The 22624-nt window shown below is 35.4% G+C and overlaps 1 pseudogene; it reads left to right on the top strand.

The window, feature by feature from the left end:
* Positions 1 to 21645: 21645 nt before the first annotated feature.
* Positions 21646 to 22052, top strand: LOC103002314 (28S ribosomal protein S17, mitochondrial-like; annotated as a pseudogene).
* The last annotated feature ends 572 nt before the right edge of the window (positions 22053 to 22624 follow it).

Raw genomic sequence — 22624 nt, 5'->3', positions numbered from 1 at the left:
CAGCATGGTACCAGCACAAAAACAGATACATATATCAATGAAACAGAATGGAGAGCCCAGAAATAAACCCATGCACTTATGGTCAATTAATCTATGACAAATATATATCTCTATATAGATATATTATATATATATATATATATATATATATATATATATATATATATATATTTCTATTAAACATTCCCCCCAATCTCTTCCAGAAAATAGAAACAGAGGGAACACTTCCTAACTCATTTTATGAGGATAGTATAAACCTAATTTAAAAAATCAAAGACTTTACAAGAAAACTACAGACCAATATCTCTCACATACATTGATGTAATAATCCTCATTCAAATATAAGCAAATTGAATATAACCATGTATAAAAGCATTTACAAAACAAACAGGTGAAATTTTTTCAAGGTAGTCAAGGAGACTTCCATAACTGAAAATTAATCAGTATAACTCATCATACCAATAGGTTAAAGAGAAAAATCTTATGACCATATAAATTGATACAGAACAAGTATTTGATGAAATCCAATACCTATTCCTGGTAAAAAAAAAAACCTCTCAACAAACTAGGAATAGAGAATTTGCTCAACTTGGTAAAGAAAAGCTACAGAAAATCCATAGCTAACATTACTTAATAATAAGAAACTGGATATTTTCTCAATAAGATGAGGATGAAAGCAAGGATACTCTCTCTCATCACTCCTAATCAGTACCATATTAGAAGTCCTAACTAGTACAATAAGACAAAGAACAAAAAAAGATTTAAATGTAAGACCTGAATTTGTAAGAATCTAAATAATAATAATAATAGCAGCATCCTGGAACAATAAGTGAGGATAATAAGGATGCAGGACACAGTATCAATATACAAAAATCAATGCTTTCTTATATACCAGTGATGAACAATTGGAATTATTTTTTTAAAATACAATTTCCTATGACAAAAATAAAAATAAAATCATTAGCAATAAGTCTAATAAAATGTATATAGGATATATTTGTGAAAAATTACAAAGCACTGATGAAAATAGCATAAAATAAATATCTGTAAGTACTCCTGATATAAATTAATTAATTAATTAATTAAAGGAAAGATAAATCTCCTATACAAAAGAGTCCAAATAATTTATATAGTTACTCCACCCTGAAGGAGGTGGAGCATAACTTACTGCTCCTTAAACGCAGGCCATGTATTGCGACTTCCTTTCAAAAAGTACAATATGCAAAGAGAGAAAAATAATACATTTGCAGTAGAGAAGCCTGATACCACCACCTCAGCCAGATAACCAAGCTTCACTTCAACAGTGATATCATGTTGATAGTACTTTCTTTTGATATTATGTGATAAAAATGGCACTTTACCTCTATGGTCTTCCACTCAAATGCCCATAACTTATCTAAGATAAGAAAAATACAAGACAAATCCCAATTGAAGAACATTTTCCAAAATACCTGACAAGTCCTCCTCAAAACAGTAGAGGTTATCAAAATAAGGAACATTTGAGAAACTGTCATAACCAAGAGTATTTAAGGGAATATGAGGGCTAAATGTAATGTGGTATCCTGGATGCAATCTTGAAACAGAAAAAGGACATTAGTTAATTTTTTAAAAACCTGAATAGAATACAGACCTTAGTCAATAATAATGTATCAATATTGGTTCCTTATTTGTGACAAATGATCTATTCAAAAGTAAAATGTTTAGAATAGGGGAAGCTGAGGTATATGAGAAATCTCTGTCCTATCAATCTTCATGAATTTTTTCTGTAAATCTAAATCTATTCTAAAATAACAAGTTAGTTTATGATAATAATCAAGCAATATAATTTAACACATTAGCATAAAAGAGGAACAATGACTATCTCAATATATGCAGATAGAGGTGTTAATAAAATTTAACACTCATTTATAATATAAACACTCAGCAAACTAAGAATAGAAGGGAACTTCAACTTTTTATTAAGCTCTACAAAAAACAGAGCTTACATTACACATAATGGCAAAATTCGGAATGCTTTTTTCCTAATATCAGCACTTCTGTTAAACACTGCATTATAGTTCCTAGCCTTTGCAGTAAGGCAGGACAAAGAAATAAAACTCTATTGGGCTAGAAAAGAATAAAACGAACTTTATTCACATAGGACATAATTGTTTGCATAGAAAATTCTAAGGAATCTACAAAGCAGCTATTAGAACTAATAACTGAACATGCCAAAGGCAATAGTACAAGGTCAATATTTTAAAAATCAATAAAATTCCTATATACTAGCAAACAGTTGACTATTAAAATAAAAATACTACTAAAATAACATCTAAAACCAAAAATATTTAGGGGTAAATTAAACAAAATATGTATAAGATTTACATAATGAAAACTACAAAACACTGTTGGGAGAAATTAAATAATTGAGAAGATGTATTATGCCATTGGAATGGAGAGCCTCATGTTAATGTTATCATGTTAATTTTTCCCACATTGATCTGTAGATTCAACTTAATTCCCCTCAAAATTTCAGCAAACTATTTTTTTCAGTAGAAATTTATAAGCTTAAATTACAATATGTATGGAAATGCAATTAATCTAGAATAGTCAAAACTATTTTACAAAAGAAGAGTACGAGAGTACTTACCTAATATCAAGATGTATCATAAAACTATAGTAATTAATAAACTGTGCCATTGGCATAATTTGGACCTATATATCCGTGGGACAGAATAGAGAGTCCAGAAATAGATCCAAATATATATCATCAGTTGTGATAATATTGTGACAAAGAGGCCAAGTTAATTAAATTTGAAAAGGATATTCTTTATACAAATGGTGGTGGAGCAACTGATATCCATAGGGAGGAAAATAAACTATGATACTTACCTCACACCATACAAGAAAATAAATAAAAATGGATTATTGACTTAGGAGAATTAAGAACATTTGTTTAAAGACTAGAGTGTGAATATTCATAGCAGCATTATTTGTAATAGCCCCAAGATAAAACAAGTGCCTTTAAACTAGTAAATGGATAAACAAAATGTGACATATCCATACAATGGAATAATAGCAGTGACAAGCAATGAGTTACTGAAACATCTTATGACATGGATGAACCTCAGAAATAATATATTGTGAAAGGAGCCAGACATGAAAGACCACATATTGAATGATATAATTTGTATAACATGTCTAGAAAAGATAACTTGGTATAGACAAAACCTGGAGTTGGGGGTTGGAAGGAGAAAATTTTGCTCTGGTGGAAATGTTCTGAAAGCTAATTGTGATGACAATTTCACAACCTTAAAAATCTTCTAAAATTCATTGAAATATATACATAGAGTGGTCAATTTATATGATATTTAAATCACACCACCATAAAGTTGTGTAAAAAACAAAATGACCATAAGACTCAGCAGTTGTGCTCCTTGGTATTTACCCAAAGAAGGTGAAAACATGTCCAGACAAAAATCTGCACGTGAATGTTTACATCAGCTTTATTCCTAATTGCCAAAATCTGGAAGCAACTAAGATATCCTTCAGTAAGCGAATGGATAAATAAACTGTGGTACATCCAGCCAATGAAATATCATTTAACACTAAAAAGAAATGAGCTATCAAACCATGAAAATACATGAAGGAAACTTAAATGCATATTACCAGGTGAAAGAAGCCAATGAGCAAAGGCTACATATTGTATGGTTCCAACTATATGATGTTCTGGAAAAAGCCTCGCTATGGAAAAAGGAAAAAGATCAGTGTTTGCTACTATCTACAGTATTACCTGGCACTATGGCAGAGAAAAATCAATCTCTACACGTAATCCCTGAGGTAATCAAATAATTTTTCATGACTGACGTTCATAAGTCATTGTCCAGAACAGGTCATGTGTCTCGAAATTACTGTAAGGAGTTGAGAAGTACAATTCTATCCTGTTCCAGCAGTGTTTGGAAGGCAATACTAATGACCAGTGCGGGTGAGGTCTGGGTGGGAGTCAGCTTGGTTACATAGTCTCCTATTTCAACATAGGTTTGTTTTTCTAATAACTCGCTCATGAAGTCTATTACTTCCTTTGTATTAGGAGAGTATTTCTCTTCAACTTTTGGCCTCCAGATGTGGGTAGGATGCATAGAAATGTGATTTAAGTCACTTGTCATTTGCATTTTGGTCTAATAATCACCCCCACACACTCCTCTGCACCATCTTCCATGGCTCTCAGTACCCTCATTCTTCCTAGGTATGTTCATAAACCACAGAAATGGCACAGAAGCATGATTTCTCCCTCAGCAACTTCTCTGCTAAACTCCTGTATTGTCAATCTGGATCTCTACAGAGAGTGGCTAGTCAAGTCCCTGGTTCTCATGACTCTAAAGAAAAAGTCATCAGGATACATCTGCACTGCAGCCTTTCCATTCTGAGACCAGATTTTTCTGTTAAAATCTCAGGAGACATGCACAGTCTCCAACTTTCACCATCATAGTTTCCCATATTTAATTACACCTGGCAAAAATATAAAATTTTGCTTTGGTCCTGGGATCTTTTAAAATTCTTTTTTGTTGTTGTTGTTTTTATTTTGTGTTATATCAAGAAAAAAAAAGAAAAATTTAAAGAAAGGGAGTAAAGAGAGTAAAACACTTTCATTCTCCTATGTTTCAAGGAAAGTTCCTGTGACCACTTCCCTAATTCTTTAATGGAACTATATTTCTGACTCTTCATGGACTCAAAACAATAGAAGATTCTGCTATTCTTATTTTAACTTGCCCCTCTTCCTATCCCCTAGGGTGTGTGAGTACTTTCTTCAAAATATTGATGCCCTGGGGCTTCCCTGGTGGCGCAGTGGTTGAGAATCTGCCTGCCAATGCAGGGGACACGGGTTCGAGCCCTGGTCTGGGAAGATCCCACATGCCGCGGAGCAACTGGGCCCGTGAGCCACAATTACTGAGCTTGCGCGTCTGGAGCCTGTGCTCCCCAACGAGAGAGGCCGTGACAGTGAGAGGCCCACGCACCGCGATGAAGAGTGGCCCCCGCTCGCCGCAACTAGAGAAAGCCCTCGCACAGAAACGAAGACCCAACACAGCCAAATAAATAAATAAATAAATAAATAAAATTTATTAAAAAAATATATATATTGATGCCCTATTCCTTCCTTTTTCCTTCCCCCACTGCAGGTCATTATTTTTCTTGCCTCTACTCTGAAACTTTGCTTCTCTCTCTTCAATCATTTACTATCCAATTCATTCAAGTACTACTAAGAAATGAATTTTCTCCAAACAATGTTCCCTAAGACAAATACTTTTCACTGTCTAACAAAGTTAGTCTTAATGCTATTCTCCAAGTACACTTGGCAAGAAAACTGACTCAGAACTTATCCTATATGAATATAAATGCAGATTGAGACTAAATATTAGAGAAACTTAAATATTTGTCTAAGAAATTTAGACTTCAGAGGCCATTATACACACACACACACAGAATATTCTCTAATGACTTCAGTCAGAAACAAACTCCCTCCTCTTAACTCTGATAGTATTTTCTTGTTCATTTATAGTATTTTGAAATGGATTTTAATATTTATTTTTGGGTCTCCTTAATGTCAAACACAATGTTTTTTCATATCAGTATCCTATTGGCATCTGATTCAGATATATTAATTAATTATAATAGAAGGAAAACTATCCTATGGATGTATTATAATTGTTTAAAATTGTAGTAGATGAGACAGATAATTTGCTCCTTATAAATAATATGATCTGTTTGATACTTTATTATCTCATTCACAGAGTATCTTAGAAAATACTTATACTTTTTCTAGTCATTATTGATAAGGTGAGATCAAATTTCCTACTTATTCTTTTTCACTCTTAATTTTCTTTCTGAATCAAACTCTACATATTGTCTCGCATGACAAGGAAAATTTCTACAAAGCTTTTCAGTGTTCCTAAAAATTCCTACCAAAGAGCTGCAAAGCATGAGTTTATTAGCACTAAAAACTAATTTCATTGCCTATAAGTACAGTTATTATTTTGTTCTTTTAAATTATTACTATTTCACATATACGGTAGAAATACAGTTTGGGCAGCAGTGTGCGCATTGTTTAATTAAATTTGAACCCTCTAATATATCCTTTTAACAATTTAAACTCAAACAATTATCTATAAATAAAACTTTTTATTCTGTTTTTATAGTTAAAATGAAACAGCTAAATATTTCTCTTATAATTATTTTTCCCCATTCTTGTTTTTGCAAAGGATGATTACAAATTCCTAGAATTTAAGAGGTTTATCAACTGTCAAGGTGTTTTATAATTTATGACTCTTAAAACCTATGCTGCCATATTTTTTGCTTAATAGAGGATTTTGCTACATATAAACAGGATATTAGACCTATTTTTTCTTCCTTATACTTAAATGTACCATGTCTTTAGAGGACCAGTCTTAGAAGTACATCAATCTACACTGGAATGACTCAGCATTTCCAATAAACTATCCATAGCCTGATCTCTGAAACTTTGATATCCTGAAACTAATGCTTTATATTCCTATTTCTAAAAACTAGAGACATTTTAATAAGAATAAAACATTTATACACTCAACACTCAGCAAATAATCATTGTCTATTATGTCAGGTATTGTTATCAATAGCCTGGTACGTGAAAAGTGGGAGGTCTGAAGAAACTGGATAACCAAAACAATGCTTCCAAACATTTTCCAAGATGTGGCACACATGGAAATCAATAATATCTGTGCAGCTTACTGTAACACTGGTTACTTGAGTAACTGAATGTGTAGATTTGAAGGTGGTGGTCCCCAGCCAGGGCTGCAGGTCCCCACATCCCCATCTGCCTGAATGGATCAGAATCATGGCAAAGCATGATGGTGAAAAGCTCTGACTCAGGGAAGCTGAAAGCAAAAATGCACCAAAAGGAGGGTACTGGGCACAGAGAAGCAAAAGGCACAGGAGACAACTGTTAGCAAGAGACAGTTATGACTCAACTGTGATCAGTCACCTCTATGCAGCTACTGAGTCCGTAGTTCCTTATCTAAAACTCTTGGTGCAAGATGTCTCTTGGAAAACAGTTTTCCCGATTTAAAAAAGGTAATCTGATACTTATATATACCATATATTATTTAATTCTCCAGTGGGATCTGGAGCCGTATCTTGTAAGAATAACAAAATAACATAAAGACAATGAGCAGTCTCCTGTCAGTTCAGGTCAGATTTTGAAGCCAAAGAAGTTCATGCCAAGTTGGCTTCATGTGGGGTCCACTTGCCACCAGATAAGTTCCTCCAAATCATCTGCTTCTTTTAGAACTGTTTTGATTTCAGAATTTTGGGAAAAGTTTGTAAACCTGTATAAAATTAGTCTACATTTATTACTATTTGTACTTACTAATATATTCTGTTATAATTTGAGGTGAGTTTTAAGGACTAGGAAACAAAAAGGTATATATTGGACAATGGAGGAACTTGGAATACTAAGGTATCATACAACATAACTCACTGAAAAAATATGAATAGTTAATATATAATTAGAATTGGTTGTATTTTGAAGGTCTTCAAATCGCAAATTTATTTATTTTTTCATGTTCTTATTATTTCCTGTACTTCTTAAAGACTATATTTTAAAAACTTGGGATGCACAGAATGATGCATTCACTGTGATTGCTAAGTCATTATTTCTTCATCTCACATGAGTAGCGCCATCTCATTTAAGAAATGGAATGCACAAACTGATTACTCTGAAAAGAGAGAGTCTCTGCGGCATTCTGTTTTTTAAACAGCACCTAGTAATAGTTGGGCTTATTGCATTGAAACAATCTATTCTAAGGGCACTGTTTGCATCAAAAGCCTTCTGTACATGATGTGAAAGTTTCTTCAATTGTGAGCAGCACAGCAGTAGTAGTTAGGGCTTTATTACTTAGTTCTAATTTGTATTGATGGCCTAAAAAAAGTAGCATGCTTTGCAGTTCTATGAAAGAAAAGATTATAAATGGAGATTAATTATAATTTTGCTAGCTCAGTACTTGTAAAACTAAAGCAATTTATATTCTTTCTCTTAATGATCTCCATTCCTGATTGCAGTAATGTAATCTAATTGTGATTATGATAGTATCTGAATCATGTGGGCCTCAATGTGATTGAAACTACTCTTTGCATTAAAAAGTAATTTTGGAGTAATGATGAAAAGTTACTGTGGAAAATTGGCAAGTAATATATTTTACTCTGTATCTTAAGTTTCTGCTTTCATTTTTGATTATATCTCTTATATCTCATATGGATAACTACGATATTATATCAAGGATTTATTACATCAAAGCCTTATCGATGATAAGTACACATTTGAGTATCAGGGATAAGCGTGATACTATTGAAATAGTAGTGATATGGTTGAGTCAGGGAAGTGACTGAGGATTTAAAATGCTAGGATAAGGTTTACTGAAACTAGAAACCCAATAAGGAGGGGGAGGCTTCAATATTGCACGGATATGAGAGCCAGCGAAACAAGAAGCTCTGAGTGTTTTAGCTGACACAGCAGATACTCTTTGGCTAGACATTAAGGCAAATAAGGATAGTCAGGTATTTTGTAAATGTTGAAATACACCTCCAGGGCATGAAGAGAAAATAGAGTAGGAAATGCTTTTTTCTATATAAAATTTCCTTTGCAGGGTTGAAACTTGTTCAAGGAGAATAAGTACATCTCATGTTTGCACTCAGCTAAAGAAAATGATTTGCGAAATCATACTCTAGAATATGATAAACAAGTGAACGAATGCTTAATGTTTGAAAAATATTTACTATTGAAACACCTAGATATGTATGTATTGTGAAAATAAAGGAATCCAAGAGAGGTTACCCTGGGAAAAGATATTCTGGCAAGAATGCAAAAAACACAAAAGCATATTTATCAGAATCTTATAATGCATGATGAATTTGTGGGAGAAAATTATAATTAAAAAAGGTTGTGATGCATTTAATATTCATTTAAATTGTAACTAAAAGAGATAGCTGATGTAATTTTAAAAAGAACAACCTAAGCAAAATCGTATTTAAAATATCCAGAAACCGATATTAAATAACGAGAACTGAATTGACAATAAGTTGTAAAGAGAGAAGCTAACTCATAGAAAACTATCAAAATGTTTGAAGGACAGATGAGCTCTTTTTTGGCTATTCTTTATTTTATAAATTAAAATATTTGCTAATTCCTCCAGTTGTGTGGATGAACTAAGACGACCAAGGAGGTAGCCTCCCCATAACAGTGATTCCAAATGTAAGAAAGCAAGTCTTTCAAGCTATTTTCTCAGAGTGATACCATAAGGGGAAAAAAAATAAACAAGAAAAAAATTACAAACTAATTTTGTAGTTACTACTGAGAGTGAAGAAAAAAAATCCTTTTTCTCTATCCCTGGAGCCTGTGAAGATCCATTTCAAAATGTTTCTTGCAGCATTGATATAACTCAGGAGAAAAGAAGGGATTGCCTACATATAAATGGTTCACTGTTTCTAGTGGGAAGAAGCACATTAACTCTTTCAGGCCACTAGAGTCCATTTACCAAATTATTTTTTTCTTTCTTTCTTTCTTTCTTTCTTTCTTTCTTTCTTTCTTTTTCTTTCTTTCTTTCTTTCTTTAGTGCATAAATTGTACTGAAGAAGTAATGCAACTCCATGAAGTGCATCATTTACTCCCATTCTGTCTTTGATGCTTATATACAGACAAGTGCCTTGCCTATTGCCATTTGCAGACTCTCCCTTTAAGGGGAATACACTGTGAAATAGATACTCTCCAAGCTCAGTCAAGAAGAGAACATCTTGGGCCTCTATGGTACATTACGGCCAGTTATAATAGACCAGGGAGGGAAGTGTGCCTCCTATCATAATGACTGTAATATGATGACCTTGTGAACATAGAGTTGCATCAAAATGAAGTACTGACACTTTTGCAGTTTTTCTTTATCAGGAATAAAGATGCTTATTTTTTCCCACCCTGCTGATGAATTTATTCCCAACATGGAGGCAGGATGTAACTGTTCCACCTAGTTTCCCTTCCTAAATGAATTCCAAAGTATTCTCACTTCAGGAGAGAAAATCCATCTTTTTTTTTTTTTTCTTTTTTTCTCTGGTGAATTATGGTTCTATTGGCCACAATATTTTTGTTAGCTTCTCTGAGAAGAATAGGTAAAATTTTGTGGTCGAATAATTGTTAGATTCTTGGGCAAAAACTCTAGGCATATTAAACCTTTTGGTGGGGGGCTGCTGATTTTAGAAAAGTCTTGGTGGAAATAACTCATTTATTTATTCAAGCACTCAGCAAATGTGTATTAAGTGCCTATAATCAACGAACACTGAAATGAGCATCAGGGAAACAAGAATGATCCCACCACACATGAGTACTTTCTCCTATGACCTAGAATTCAACGAAAAATACATCTCACTGTGTTCAGAGCCTTCATTCACTCTCTCCCTCCATATAATAGGGGAACTGGAGGACCCCAGGCAAACACAGAACAGGCACAACTAATTTACTGCTGGGGTCAGGAAAAATTCCTAGACAAGGGAATTAGATAACACGCAGCCTTGGTGGACGCTGGAAAAAGAAAGTCCAAAGTCCCATTTCTATTCCTTCAGTGTGTCTGCATGCAAGAGGAATTAAAGGAAACTTTTAACACTTGGTGGCTAGTTGTACAATAATACAATTTGTTGAGTAAGATTGTTGTGTGTGTTACTGATTCTCAAGAGGAGGCAGTGAGATAACAGTGTAATTTCTGTTTTTACGCAGACTCCCTTTCCTCTTCTCTGAAACTTCAGCTGCTTTATTTTGCCTCCAGCTATTCAGTGACCACCTATTAGCAATAGTATTTCTCCTGCAAACTTAGTTATGGCTATTGACAGGTAGCACATTTTGTGAGAAAAATGATAATTAAGTTATCAAATTTTCTTTACCGATGGCAGCAATCAATGTTCAGCCCTGATTAGACTTCAGAATCACAGGGAAAACTTCTCAAAAAACACTGATGCTCCGTCTACCCTAATTAATCCAGGAAACTAGGAATGCCGACCAAATGACTTGAGTGGACCAACATGCAGAAGGACCACAAGCGCTCATCCAATGAACGCAAGGTATTCATGTTACAGGTTGCAGGACCTAATCAGTCACTAAAGACAAAGCAAATTAATTAAGCTTATGCAACAACAGAATTATGGTAGTAGCAATGTCTATTCTTACCTGTCCTTTCTGTATAGAGCTTTAGTTAGTAAACTTAGGTCAAATCCTTGGTTCAGACAATGTCTCAGCATGTCCTTTTATATTTTGACCAGGCTACCCGCTTCATAACTGTCACGCTGTCTTGACTTAGCCCTAGGTAATAATCTCTCTAGTCTGGAGGTTAACATGTTCAGTGTTTGGATTTAGAAGGAAAATTGCTTATTTAAGTCCACAATTCCTAATATCCATCATGTCTTGAGCTTTGGTGCCAAAGACCATGAAATCATGGAATATATTTGGCCCTTCCGAGTAATAATGATTTCCATTTATTGAGTTTCCATTCCAATGATTATGCTGGGTATCTCCATGCCTAACCTCATCTAATCCACAGATGTAGTTGTCCTCATTTTATGCACAAGAAAGCTGTGTCTCAGAGAAGTTTCATAAATTTGCTGAGGCAACACAGCTCCTGCAATCCAATATTCAAACCTAGGGAATGTCTGACACGAAAGCCTGTATTTTTTTCACCTTACCATACTGCCTCCCTGTATAGAGAACACTGGCACTGTCTTTGGAAAAGTCGTGTAGAAATTCCCTCAAAAGCTAGAGCACTTCTCTATGACAAGGGATACATAACTGCAGTTACAGTCACAGAACAACCCAGCTATATTTGACAACAGCCCATGAAAACAAGACCTCTTAAAGGGAGATTAATGCCATCAAATCCTTTCAACTCAGACCTACACCTGCTTATACAATTGGCCTTTCACATTCCAGTTGGTAAAATCCAGCCTCGGGAGAGAGAGAGACACATGCAGTATTTATATCGTTGTTGAAAGTTTCACAGCCTTCAAACCACACAGGTTGGAATTGAATTTGAAAATCTGTCTCGTGACTTCTTTTGAGAAATCACTAATCTTCCAAAGGAAGCTGCGCTTGCTGTGCACGAATGGTTTGGCTAAAGAAAATGGTTATGCTGTGGTCACTAAAAGAGGCTAAGTTGTTTTCCTCTTTATTTAGAACAAAAACATGGCTTGCCATACTAAAGCTGTTCAAAAATCAATATCAGAAAGAACACTTCCTTAGTCTTTAAAATAACATAGCAAAATCCTCTCCCTATTATTTTGACTTCCGAGAGGACATTTGAAATAAGGAGAAATGGCTAAATAAAAGGCCGAATTAAATAGTCTTTGATCTGGTAGACTTAGGTCAGGAACAAATAGCTGGCTGTAATTGGTCTAGCATTATTTTTCTACAAATGGGAGGTGAACACTAGTATCATGCTATCACCGAAGTGTTAAGTCAGTCACTGTTTAAGTTGAGAAAGAGTGATCTATTTCTGCATTATGTTCTATAATATCCAGATTTGTAAAGAGTTGATATCCTTTACTTTTAAAACAAATACCAGATATTATTTGATTAAGTTTAGATTGCCTAGTGCTTTATTCTTCTAAAAGGCGATGCAAATACTAGCGTTAGCTAATTCCCAAACTGCATAAATGGTAGGCAGTTGGAGTCTGAAGAACCATGTAATGATTCCATCTAACATCTTTTTCGTATCTTGTTTTTGTAATAGTTGATGTTGTCTTCGGCCATAAGGAGAGAGGTAGCTTAAAGTACTTCCCAAAGTGGCAGAGTTGCAGGAAAAATCCTATTGCCTGAAGCCAGTTTCTTAGCAACGGCACCCTCTCAATGTGTCACGAAGTCTGAAGCCCTTTGGCCCCTCAAAGGAAGTTCCTTAGGTGTCTTTTACACATTGAATGCTTTGTGATAGTTGAGGCCTGCTGGCTGTCAACTCTGTCCCTTAAGGGAACTTGACAGATCTTAAAAAAAATCAATTTTAAGCTCACATGCCCCAGTGGGTGCCAAAGCCACTTCAGAGAGCCTGAAAGATGGCTGAGTCGACAGGATTTGACTTCTAGAGGTAGAAAGGTGACAAACTCTATCATGAGAAAGGGGCAGCTCGGGGCCTCAGAGGCCTAACCTGCTCCCAGGATCTGGGGCCTAGTGTTGTATTGAACCTATTTATCTCTTTCATGGGCCTAAGGTACCACAGGGAAAGAAAAGTTGTTCAAAAAATGCTGGCAGAATTCAGGGGTGTAAATGATGAATTACTTTTCATCAGCTGAAAGGAAACATACTCCGGAACAATACTGAAAGGGAGCAGGAGCGGCTGACCCCCTGCTTCAGAGCAGCCAATATCTTCATTCAAGAAGACAACCATGAAATTACACAGAAAATGGGATTGTCATGAACAGCCCCTTGAAATCTCAGTATACAGTCATTACTGCATGGGAAAAAGGCTTCATCCACACATCATAACTTGTAACAGACAAGGAGGGGAAAAAAGAACAGAGGAAAAAAAAAGGCCTTGGAGTTACCAGTAGGAATATAGAAAATATTTGTTGATTCAAACTTTCCCCCATAAATTTCTCAATACTTTCACATAGCTTTAGCAGTGCGTTAACTTTATGCTGATTGTTGATTTCTTTTTCTGAGCTCTTTTGGGAGAGTTCATATGAATTTTAGGGAGGTGGCAAGGGAAGAAAGAGCTATCTTTATATTCCTAAGGCCTTCTACCCTGCAAGGTAAGAATTAAATGGATCAGTTTCATATATCCCCAAATGATTGCTTAATTAATAGTCTAAAACTGAATACTGTGTATTACCTAACTGTTATACAGAGCTTGCTTAAATGCTTCATTCAACTCTCAAACTTTGGAAGATCAACTATTTTTAAGGTCTACATCAGAAAAATTTGAGTCAGAATATAGAAATTTTAGTAGTGTGGCTAGAATATAAAATATTGGTAATACAAAAAACATTAAACTAAAAGATATTACAGTTATGTGTTTTGCTTTGTCATTCTGGCTACTTTCTCCACTGAGTTTAATTAAGTGTGCCCTCGTCTTTTTGGTTTTTAAAGGATTACCCATTACACTCTTCTTCCTCTATGTTTCAGTGGTTCGCATGACTAACTCTCATGAAAATCTAAATTACAGATTTTGTCACAAGTCCAGTTACAAACAAATGGAAGGCTGTGACCGATACGTGGGGTATATTTCTTTCGCAGGTGATAGTGAGACGAAAGTGGAATAGGAAGTGTCTATTCAGACTAACCAATTTCTGGCTAACTTCTTGGAGACACTGTTTGGAATTTCAGGGTATTCTTGATAGCCTTTTATCTATGCTTTTTTCCATACATCTATGTTTAAAAACAAAGACAATTTGCATTGATTGGATGAGTAATACTTGTTTTCCTTGTCTACTTATAATTCTCTTAAAACAAACTTTAGACTATAAAAGCAATTGAAAAGAAATAATCCCCCAGCAGTGGACTTCAAACAAGAAAGTTACTCTCCTAGAATAGCATTTCTCACATTGGATTCACTGGTATCTAAGAAGGCATAGAAGATAAACGTATCATGCAAAAACTATCTTGTAGGTTATTATGTTTGGGAAATGATGCCCTGGTATAATTGATGGGTTAAACAAAATATGCTTAATAAATTCCTATTCAAGGTGTAGGTGAAAGGAGTCTCCTAAGGAGAAGTAATTGTCTCACACACTGGAATCTAGGCTTTGCATTTAACTGCAGAGAAGATTGTCCAGAGAATAAGGATATAAGTAGAATGATTCATGATCGTGCTTAACCTTACAAGTTAAAACACAACACATTTGAATGGTGATAGTTGTCAAAGTTTTTGATAGCTCTTGATAGTTGTCAAGGCTTTTGCAACTACTTCCACTATTTCAGTAAATGCAATTTACCCAAGATGTTATGAGGTATACAGAAAAACAGAAATTCTGACCTCATTATAAGATGACTTTTATTATAATTTGAGTGTTCAAGACCTTATTTTAAAAGAAGATGAGATCATAGGGCTAACCATCCACTTCTCTAGTTTATTGTTAAATCTAAGCAAAGACGGTGGTTTTGCCCCTCTGGTCTTATTCTTGTTTTATTTTCTGTGTTGACATACCACTGAACAACCTTTACGATGTGTCATCTGGAGCTACATTTATACAGCTGGCATTAGGAACTGGAGAGAAAAAAGAGTAATAGCTTAATTTGACTATCACTTTCAAAGGTTCTATTAAATCATATAGGCACTTATTGATAAGCAGAATTTTCCTTTGCATTGACTCATGTTTGTGGGGAGTTAACAAAGTTTTTTCTAATACTGTATTTGCATGTGGGCATGTACGTGTGGGTATGGGTGTATGTGCACATATGTACATACAAGCCGTGACTTCAGAATGACCCCTCTTCTTTTGCCCCATTTTATTCTTCTATGCTTTTATGGTAGGTGTAGAATTTCTACCCCTCATGGCAAAATTATGTACTCTTCTTAGCATGTTTTGGACCTTGATAAATATTTATTGTATCTCCAAGGTATTTTTCAGTAGCATAGAATGATTATTATTTTAAAATATTGTTAATATCTTTTGCTGAAACACTGCAATTCATAACTGTAATTCATTGCCCCCTTCAATGCCCCTCCAAAAAATCTAAAATTAGTTCACAGTTTTTTCTTTTTGTCATATGTATAGTCCCATATGTTCATATATACGATCAAAAGTTGCTCATTTGATCCAATGACAGCAAAGGTAAACCCACAACTGTGCTCCAAAGGGGAAAATATGATTATTAAGTAAGTAATTTTCTCGGGAGGTAAATATACATTCTAACATATGGCCTTGCTGACATTTAGTTAGCTTTAGCCTTTGGTGTTCATCCTTCTTTTAATTATTTTTATTCTAAAAAATCAGGTTAGGGGAACCAAAATAAAGTTCTTTGGCAGATAGGAATCCTGTTTACTTTCCAACTCTGAACTCAGCAGGTTAAGTAATTGGGCTACAGAAAAGTTCCTCCATTTCTATTTCCAGCTGGTGATACACAAAAGGCAGGAAGTTATCTCATTAATGGGGCACCAGCTTTATGCAAATTATGGTAACAAAAAGGCTTCCCTTCATACTTTTTCATAAATTACCTAATAAAGTGGGAATAAATGGCCATATTCAAGAGCCTTTGTTGTATTTTTAGCACAAGACTCTTTCTGTTACTGCAAATATGACTAAATGCGCCTTGCTCAAAAGGGGTGTTTATGAAATAAGGCCACTCAAAAGCTTTTATTTCTTAACAGCCTTCAGTTACTTTTATGGCACAAAATTAACATAATTAGTCACAGAGAATAGATGACATAAGCAGCGAGCCACGCACAAAAGGGGGAAGCAGTATCTAAGGAAGGTATTTTGAGAGATCAAAAATTTTCAAAGTGCTTAATACTAGAAGGTCCTTTTTATTTGTGCACAGCCTTAAGATACTTTTTTTTTTAACTCCGTGAAATTCACATAATGAGATGCAGTAGACAGATGACATTAGCGATGAGCCATTAGAAAGAGGTCAGTTTCCTCTGAAAGATAGTCACTGTTGCTGCTCGTCATTAATTTGCAGCTTCAAAGCACTGAGCATATGATAGCCTGGCATGTTAAGCAAGTTGCAGTTATCTTTAAATAACCATTTTTTCCAGTTATTAGAAGCTAAAGTTTTTAAACTACCGACTGAAAGCAAAATTAAAGCACGCAGCAGTGTAAGAGGAAAAAAAAAGGAAAAGAAAGAAAGCCTGGAAGATTAGGAAAAGAAAATCAAATATATTTTAAAAATGAAATTGCTTGTGGTTTTCCCTGGAGGTGACCCGCTTTAACTTCAGTGCTAGAATTTCGGGGTTAGTGATAGGCCTTGAAGATTGGAGCGCTAGCTAGCAAATGGAACAAGTGGGGATTTTTGTTTTCTGAGTCCTTATCATGGCACATATTACAAGGCTAAAAAGGGCTCCACGAGGTAAGAGCATGAAAAAGGTTAAGAGCATGTGGGTTCGTCTTACATGGGTACTGATCAAATAAAAGGGCATTGAGAAATAGATCAGATTATCTTATTTTAAAGTGAAGATCAGTGAGATTTCTCTAGTTTGGTCTGTGAAAAAAATCACAGAAGAGAACACAGAAAACTAACGTATTGAGACTTTGAATTCATCTGAGTTCAAATCTGTTACGACAAGACTTTTACTTTTAAATAATTCCTTTTTTGCATCAAAATACATGAATATGGTACAACATTCATAATATTCACAAAGACAGACTCTTACACTTTACATTCCCTTGGAGTCTATTTTTGGCATTGAATTTCTAGAAGTATTTCATAGGATTTAGCTGCTTTCAAAACATTCTGATTTATAACTTCAATCCCCCCACCCAAAGTAAAGTTCAGTCACCAAAATCTCCGGTGTGCACGTGAAGACTGACTTTCTGCAGTATATTTAGCTTGTGTGTCAGTGAGTGGCAAGGCAGAAAAGCATCACATGAATAGGTATTAGCAAGAAAATAGCAAACAACATTGGTGAACATTTTGGAACTATTGAAACAAAATGCTTATTTTTAGGTCATCAATAAATAAGGAAAAAATGGTGGCTATCATATGATGTTTTCACATTTGCAGTGACGTTTTTCTATTAGGAGTGTTATTTTTAAACATGGTCTAGATTGGTGGAGTTGCATCTTTTCAGTGCTTGAATTACCCGGTGCTGGGCAGGGCTGGGGAAGATGGCCTGGGGCATTGTTCCACGCTGCTGAGGAGAGGAAGCAGAGGCCGAGACCCAGGCTGATGCTGGAGCTACGGTGGCCTTACACGACGAGGGCCATGGCAGGCTGAACCAGCAACACTTATGGAGGAGTTCTGATATGAAAATCATGGATTAAGGAAGAGTAAAACAAACTGCACCTCTTCCTTCCATAAAACAAATGTGGTTTTACACTGCAAAACTTGCTTTTAACATTGTTTAACTTCCATTTAGTTAAACTTTCTTTTTCATAGCATAGTTTTCAAATAATTTAGCTGCTTCTCTTCTAGCAACTTGTAGATAATGTATTAATGCTAGGGAAACACCCTGAGGTACCCCTCAAGTAACTTATAGTGAAGGAAGCAATATCAACAGACACACTGAGAAGAGTTTGACGCTGCAAAAATAGAGAAGCTGTGAGTATTTCTGTCTTTGTGCATCAAAGAAAGTATCATTGAAGTGTAACTAGAAATTCACTTAGAGTGACAAAACTGAGAAGCTCAAAAAAGGGAGCCTGAAAGGGCAAGGGCCATGCAGGGCAGGGCTAGTCCTCCACTGATGGGATTGGAGGCTTAATCAATGAGAGATGTAGGATATGCCTACCTAGGAAGTTTGAAAATATAGTGGTAACAGCTGAAAAAGTGAAACATTTCAAATTTAATTCTTATTTTAAAACAGCATCTTATACAAATTCAGGCTGACTTGGACTGCCTTTTGGTAGTACTTTAGATTCAGAAAGGAAATAACAATAACCACCTCTACCTTTTTAAAGTACTTCCTGTGTGTTGGACTCTATAATGTGTGCTTTGCATAGATTCGACCTTTAACCCTCTCAACAATTCTACGAAGTAAATATTTTTTTCCCTGTTTTTCAGATGAGAAAACTGAAGCTCAGACAGATTAACTGACTTGCCCAACATCACAGAGTTTAGGAAATACCAGCTGGATTCAAACTCATTTTTTTTTTTTTTTTTTTTTTTTTGGCTGCTCTGCGTGGCTTCTTGTGGGATCTTAGTTCCCCGACCAGGGAAAGTGCCAGTCTTAACCACTGGACTGCCAGGGAATTCCCTCCAACTCAATTCTGAATGAAAACGAACTTTTCATTATACTATACATAGAAACTGTACATATAAGTAATAGATTAGAATCCATCTTCTTCCACTAACTCGCAAGGAATGCCCTCAAGGGTCTGAGTATGAATGATTAGAGAGGACACATGGATAGTATAATATTGAAATTTTCAGAGACTTACTTATTAATAGTGTTCACATTTAGCTTTTAATGGTTTAAAATGCTATATGTATTTGTAAATAAAATTGATACAGATTTTCCTTTAAGAATCTCTAGCTGTAAAATAATAGACAATATATATAAATGGCAAAAAATAAACAAAAACAATCAAGCATCCAACCAAATACATATCTGCAATGTAGAGTAACTGAAGAAAAATGTCCATCGAGTTCAAATGCTATAGCTTCCTTTTTGTCACTGTTTCTTTCCAATGAAAAATGCTGTAGAATAATTTTATGTGTTTAGCTACATAAAAGAAGCAACGATGGTTAATACTACACTTTTTCTTACAAAATGGATTCCATCTGCTTTTATTAAGGAGAATAGTTATAGTAGAATGAGATACTTAGTAATCTAGCTGGTCTAGGTAAGGTCCAGTTCACTTTAATTAAAAAGCTGAATTTCTAAGGAATTGCATGTATATAGACACACTGAGAGCACCTTACATTTTACGCTTAACCTTTTATTTTAATCCTGACGCTTTCTATATTGTTATTTTAAGTACATGTTAATAATATGCAAACTGATGCTTTGAAAATTCTCTGAGATGTGGTTAATGAAGAGAAACTGCACCATAAATTGCATCCAAAATATGCAGTCCATGCAGATGTAATTTTTCTTGAACTACAGTATTTTGCAATAAACATTTTTCAGCTTGTTTGGATTTATTCTCTATTGTTTATAAGAAGTACCATCAGGCACTACTGCATGAAAGAACTACATATAGTAACAGGCAATCTTAGTTTAACAAGATCCTTTGGATAAAAATAGATTTCAGATCTATCTCCTGCCAGCGGAATGCAAATTCCGATGAAACTACACACTAGTGTTTTTCATAATTTAAAGTTCATCACGTGGTATAATGCACTTGCTCACTTTCCCCTGAGTTCTGTCAGAGGAGGCAGAGGGCTATGCCATTTTATGATCACTAGAGACCGAACGTTCTACAAGGTATTCTGGGAACTGTAGTTAACCGAGAACATTTTTCTTTCAAGTGCATTTGTTAAAACAATGCCCGAAAGAGACATGGTACTCCGGCGACTGTCAGTGTTTCTATGATAAACCCTGCATTTTTCAAAAGGTCGTAACTAGCAATTTGGCCATTGCTAAATGGCACCATCTGTAGTTTAGCCTGCAGGTTTGCACGACCCGAGATGCTGCCACCCTTTTGGAAAGTCTGTCTTTCAAAGGACTCGTGTAAGCCTAGGTTAAGAAAGACATGAAGATAGTTGGTCTTTCCACTGGTTTTCATTTCAAGCTGAATTATCAAGCAAAAAGACGATGTGCTTGGAGCGCATGGGAGCGATTGTTTATCTCACAATGGGTTATTTTACACTTCTCCTTATTTTACTTCCCCGTTATATTATTATCATTTGGGAATGGGTGGGAAGGTTGCCAGGAAGCAAATAAGAAAATACTATGATTCTATCTTTTGCTAGAAGAAATGAGTATTCTTTGGATCATAGACTATCCCAGGAGGCAGAAACTAAAATCTTGCAGGAGACAGGTGTTTATGGTAGATGGGGCTCTGGCTACCCGGGGAGCTGCACGCAGCTAAAATGAGCAGCCTGTATACAGCTCTAGCAGATGGCTGCCGTGCCCCTTGTTGCAAGCTGGCCTATATTTTTTCAAAAAAACTCAGAATTATGGATTTTTCTTACAATATTAAATGTATCAAGTGCCTTAATTTTTAAACGTTGGCATCGTGTTCAATTTTAAAATAAATTTGTTATTTATTTTGTGCAAGTCAGACAAAACACTTCTCTCGACCAGATTTGGCCAAGCCACCTCGATTTGATACCTATGTTCTAATCTTGCATCTTCACACCAGTAAAGCGCCAATGCCTTCTTAAAAATGAGCAATATGGGCTTCCCTGGTGGCGCAGTGGTTGAGAATCTACCTGCCAATGCAGGGGACACGGGTTCGAGCCCTGGTCTGGGAAGATCCCACATGCCGCGGAGCAACTAGGCCCGTGAGCCACAACTACTGAGCCTGCGCGTCTGGAGCTTGTACTCCGCAACAAGAGAGGCCGCAATAGTGAGAGGCCTGCGCACCGCGATGGAGAGTGGCCCCCGCTTGCCGCAACTAGAGAAAGCCCTCGCACAGAAATGAAGACCCAACACAGCCAAAAATAAATAAATAAATAAATAAATTTTTTTTTTAAATGAGCAATAAATGCAGAAAAGGTAAAAAGTTAGAAAAATAAAACTTGATATTTTTTGGTTCATCTGTTTCTGTGTTTCAAATGGACTGATTATATTGAAATTATTTTAATAACTTTCTCTAAACTTTTAAATTCCTTTTCAAAACATATTTCTGTAACTTGTGTGCTCACACTCTGACTTCATAGGTCATCAGTACTTTTCTATTTATTTTACAATTTTGTTTTGTTTTGTATTGTTTTTTTAAAGTAGACCAAAATTCATGCATCAGAAATGATTATGGAAGGAGCTGGGAGGTGACTGCCAGCCGCGTGCCACCACTGCAGATGGAAGTAAATTCCAGGGCCGGAAGCGCCACAGCGTAGGGAGCCCTCCAGGTGACCAAAACCAAATAATGTCAATAGCTCGTTCATCCATCCATGCCAAATGGGGGTCGTGGGGAAGGTGATTGGGACAGCAATGCAAAAAACTGCTAAAGTGAGCGTGACCAGACTTGTTCTGGATCCCTATTTATTAAAGTATTTTAATAAGCGAAAAACCTACTTTGCTCACGAAGCTCTCCAGCAGTGCACCAATGGGGATACTGTGCTTCTCAAAGCTTTACCTGTCCCGCGAACAAAGCATGTGAAGCATGAACTGGCTGAGATCATTTTCAAAGTTGGATAAGTCATAAATCCAGTGACTAGAAAGGGCTGTGCGGTAATCGCCTACCTGGAGAGTCCAGTCGGTCTGGAAACCACCCACCTAACCAAAAACCTGGAAAAACTCGATCTCTCTTCAACATGGTGAAGGAGGATTAGAAGACGGAGCCAAAAGGAAGGATTTCTAAGTTTGCTTTATGGAAAAATTTTTCTAAATTTCCTCACAAACCATCCAGTTTCTCTTCTGGTATTTATAAAATAGCTAAAAGTAAATGAAGTAAAGGCCTTGTTATAATTTTTCATTAAAAAGACATGATTAGGGAAGAATCAATATCATTAAACCTAAATAAAGCTAAGTAGCAAAATAATGAATGAATGTATATTTATTTGTGAAAAGGTTATTTTATAGAGAAAGCTTTGGAAATTGAACAAGAGAAAGTGATGGTTATTGGTAGATTTTTGTCTCAAAAGTAAGGTAATCTGTCTTTTTTAAGTACATACCAATACCCTAACTTTGGTTGCGTAAGGATCCAAACACAATAAAATGGGATTGTGTGGAAAACAGTCACAAAGAAGAACAACAAAATTTTGGAGAAGAATCAAAATGATGAGAAAATCTTGGATTTTTTCTAAGAGAATTAATATGCAGGTATACAGATGTGTAGGCTCCCATTTTATATATGTTAAAAAGAAAGATAAAAGTATATCCAAGAGCATTCG

Source organism: Balaenoptera acutorostrata, chromosome 8 (genome assembly GCF_949987535.1).
Source record: "Balaenoptera acutorostrata chromosome 8, mBalAcu1.1, whole genome shotgun sequence".
Classification (NCBI taxonomy): Eukaryota; Metazoa; Chordata; class Mammalia; order Artiodactyla; family Balaenopteridae; genus Balaenoptera; species Balaenoptera acutorostrata.
The sequence above is the reverse complement of the archived record's forward strand: the minus strand, read 5'-3'. Positions and strand labels throughout refer to the sequence as shown.